The sequence below is a fragment of the Adiantum capillus-veneris genome, chromosome 27, assembly GCF_014529385.1.
Source record: "Adiantum capillus-veneris isolate H3 chromosome 27, ASM1452938v2, whole genome shotgun sequence".
Lineage (NCBI taxonomy): Eukaryota > Viridiplantae > Streptophyta > Polypodiopsida > Polypodiales > Pteridaceae > Adiantum > Adiantum capillus-veneris.
In genome coordinates this window covers 53,905,940-53,910,509 of record NC_140957.1, presented here as the reverse complement: position 1 = coordinate 53,910,509, position 4,570 = coordinate 53,905,940, and positions in this window count along the sequence as shown.

Sequence of the window (4,570 nt, the reverse complement as noted above, 5' to 3'; positions counted from 1 at the left end):
GGTAAAAGCGCACATTTGTAAGGCCCCCATTATGAGGAGAAGCCATCGTGCGTGAAGGAAAATCACTCACCGGAAACATAAATTTCCACGGACAAGAATCAGGGGCAACTTTCACCGGAATATTCCTTTTCACCGGAATATTATGGCCGGACGGCGGTCGGAAAGTGGTTGGAAAACAACTGGTTGGTTGGCCGGTGGCCGGTAGTCAATGGCCGATGGCCGGTGGTCGGAAGTCAATGGTTGGTGGCCGGTGGTCGGAAGTCAATGGCCAGTGGCCGGTGGCCGAATTCAAAAGCGGACTTGTCTTCTCAAGGGCGGCCACACATGGGCGGATTGGAGGGTCCGATTTGGACTTATTCGCACAAGGGCGGCTACACATGGCTGTCTCTCATAAGAGAGGGCAACCCTTTTGGCCTATAAAAGCAGGCCATTTCTACACACATTTCATAGTGTGAAGTTGATGCAACAAGGTGAGTGTGAGGTGGTGAGAGTGAAGCAAGGCGGGAGCTCCATTAAGGGTATAATCCCTTTGTAAACTACTTCTTGTTTTGAAGTACTAAAGCCATTGAGTGGCTGCTTTCCCGTGGACGTAGCCCACATTGGGTGAACCACGTATATCGTGTGTACTCTCTCTCTACTCTATAATCTCGTGTATATAAATCTGTCTCTGTCCATTAAGTAATCTACTCAATTATCTATTTAGCTATGTCTTATTTCCTAACAACTGGTATCAGAGCAAGGTTTGCTCGTAGCTAAATTATCTCAAGGAAAGGATTCCTTGAATTGAGTGGGAGTTATGGTGGAGGAAGGGAAGCTCAAGATTGAGAAGTTCAACGGCAAAAACTACCAACATTGGAAGATGCAGATTGAAGACTATCTCTACCAGAAGGACCTATATTTGCCACTAGGCGGTCTTGCGAAGAAGCCCGCAACAATGGCAGATGAAGCATGGATTGTCCTTGATGGAAAGGCACTGGGAACAATCCGGTTAAGCTTGGCGTCAACGGTGGCCTTCAATGTTTCGGAGATGAAGACCACGGAGGACTTGATGAAGTCACTTGACGACTTCTACGAGAAACCATCGGCATCCAATAAGGTATTTCTTATGAAGCGCTTGTTCAATCTAAAGATGGCAGAGAATGGTTCAGTTGCAGAACACCTAAATGACTTTAACACAAACATAAGTCAACTTCGATCAGTGAAAATCAATTTCGATGACGAAGTGCGAGCTCTCCTTATACTATCATCTCTACCGGATAGTTGGGACAGCCTTGTGATGGCTATAAGTAATTCTATCTCTGGCACAAATACTCTTAAGTTTGATGATGTTGTGGGTGTTCTCCTAAGCGAGGAAATGCGAAGGAGAAGCACAGGAGAATCATCAAGTGTTGCACTATCAATGGAAACAAGAGGAAGGCTTAAGGAGAGGTTCAAAAACCAAAAGGGTCATGATCGCTCAAGGCGGAGCAAGTCACACACAAAGTCAGTTCTTGAATGTTGGAACTGCGGCAAGAAGGGCCATGTCAAGAAGGATTGCTGGTCCAAGAAGAAGAAGGAGACAGAGTCTCAAGACAACAAGCCAACATCGGAGGCCAATGTGGCAGGTAAAGTAGAGCAAGATGCTCTAATTCTCTCATTAGACAATGTGTCTACTTCCTGGATAGTAGATTCCGGGGCTTCATTCCATGTGACACCACACAAGCAACATTTCTAAGACTACACCAAAGGTAATTTTGGGTATGTATACTTGGGAGATGATGAAGCTTGTGAGATTGTCGGCAAAGGTACAGTTTCTGTCAAAACTGCTAACAGAAATGAATGGAAGCTTAAAGATGTTAGGCATGTTCCTTCTCTTCGCAAAAATTTGATCTCTACAGGACAATTGGACGATGAAGGTCACAACATTGCATTCGGAAACAAACGGTGGAAGATCTCAAAGGGATCTTTGGTGGTTGCCAAGGGTGAAAAAGTCGGTACACTTTACTTGTGTACTGCTAGCACGCAACCTTCAGCTTGTGCAGCAACTACAGAAGTTGAGAGTGCCGTGTGGCACTACCGACTTGGGCATATGAGTGCCAAAGGAATGTAAATCCTTCAAAAAAAGAAGCTTCTACCATGTTTGAAAGAAATCTCCATGCGACACCACACAAGCAACATTTCCAAGACTACACCAAAGGTAATTTTGGGTATGTATACTTGGGAGATGATGAAGCTTGTGAGATTGTCGGCAAAGGTACAGTTTCTGTCAAAATTGCTAATGGAAATGAATGGAAGCTTAAAGATGTTAGGCATGTTCCTTCTCTTCGCAAAAATTTGATCTCTACAGGACAATTGGATGATGAAGGTCACAACATTGCATTCAGAAACAAACGGTGTAAGATCTCAAAGGGATCTTTGGTGGTTGCCAAGGGTGAAAAAGTTGGTACACTTTACTTGTGTACTGCTAGCACGCAACCTTCAGCTTGTGTAGCAACTACAGAAGTTGACAGTGTGGTGTGGCACTACCGACTTGGGCATATGAGTGCCAAAGGAATGCAAATCCTTCAAACAAAGAAGCTTCTACCAGGTTTGAAAGAAGTGGACTTAGAGTTCTGTGAAGATTGTGTTTATGGTAAACAAAAGAGGGTAAAATTTCAAAAATCAGGAAATGAAAGAAAAAATAAAAAACTTGAGTTGGTTCATTCTGATGTTTGGGGTCCTGCAAGTACACCATCACTTGGTGGCTCATTGTACTATGTAACATTCATAGACGATGCGACTAGAAAAACATGGGTTTATGTCATGAAGAATATATCCGATGTATTTTCCATATTTCAAAGGTGGAAAGCCTTTGTGGAGAATGAAACAGGTACCAAGGTTAAATGCCTCAGATCCGACAATGGAGGCGAATATTGCAGCCAAGCTTTTGAAAGCTTTTGTGCTAGCAATGGCATTCGGAGGCAAAGGACAACCCCAAGGACACCTCAACAAAATGGGATTTTGGAAAGGATGAACAGGACAATCATGGAATGAGCACGAAGCATGCGGCTACATGCAGGCCTACCGCTTGAGCTTTGGGCGGAAGCTGTAAGTACGTCTGTGTACTTAATCAATCGGTCACCCTCAACGACATTGGATGGGAGAGTTCCAGAAGAGGCATGGACATGTAAACCAGTGAATTATGCATTTCTCAAAGTGTTTGGGTGTGAGGCTTTCATGCACATAGATAGAAGCCTAAGATCAAAGCTAGATGCAAAATCCAAAAAGTGTTTCTTCATTGGCTATGGAGAAGGAGACTTTGGGTATCGCCTATGGAATCCTGAAGATGGTAAAATCTTAAGGAGTAGGGATGTAATTTTTAACGAACAAAATATGTACAAAGATTACTTGGAAAGAAAACAAACAAAAGAAACACGTGATGAGTACATGGAGCTTGAGGACGGTGAAGACTCAAGGACTGGAAACGGTGACAATGTGCAACCAAATGAGGAGCCTCAACCTATTCCCCGAAGATCTACAAGAGCAAGTAGACCTCCAGAAAGGTTTGTTCCTTCCTTCAACCATCTCTTGATCTCAGATTATGGAGAGCCAGAATCATACGAAGAAGCTATGCAACATGAATCCAAAGAAGAATGGACGAAGAGCATGCAAGTGGAGATGGACTCACTACATCGCAACCAAACATGGGAGTTGGTTGAGTTGCCTAAAGGTAAGCGGGCACTTCAAAACAAATGGGTGTACAAGCTAAAGGAAGAAGAAGGTGGGAAGAAAAGGTACAAGTCTAGGCTTGTGGTAAAAGGTTTTTCTCAAAAGAAATGTATTGACTTCAATGAAATATTTTATCCTGTTGTAAAAATGAACTCAATTAGGCTTGTCTTAAGCCTTGTGGCTGCTCATGATCTAAATCTCGAGCAAATGGATGTAAATACGGCATTCCCTCACGGTGACTTAGAGGAGGAAATCTACATGCTTCAACCAAAGGGGTATGAAGTAAAAGGTAAGGAGAAAATGGTTTGCAGATTAAAGAAGAGCTTGTATGGTTTAAAGCAAGCATCAAGACAATGGTACTTGAAGTTTGATCGATGGATGGTGGATCATGGATTCACAAGATGAAACTCGGATCACTGCTTCTACACGGAGAATTTGGGAGATGGGAAATTCATCATCCTAATGTTGTATGTTGATGACATGTTGATTGCAAGTGCTAACATGCAGGACATCAAAGACCTAAAAGAGGAGCTGTCCAAATCTTTTTCAATGAAAGATTTAGGTGATGCAAAGAGGATACTTGGTATGAAAATATCAAGGGATAGGACGAAGAAGACAATAAAGCTATCTCAAGAAGATTACATCAAGAAGGTACTAGAAAGGTTTGCAATGCAAAATGCAAAACTAGTTTCTACACCTTTGGCTGGTCATTTTAAACTAACGAAGGATATGTGTCCAAAGACACAAGAGGAGATAGCCTATATGTCTAAAGTTCCATATGCTGCAGCGGTAGGTTCTCTAATGTATGCTATGGTCTGGACAAGGCTAGACATTGCACATGCAGTGGGAGTTGTGAGTAGGTTCATGGACAACCCAGGTAAAG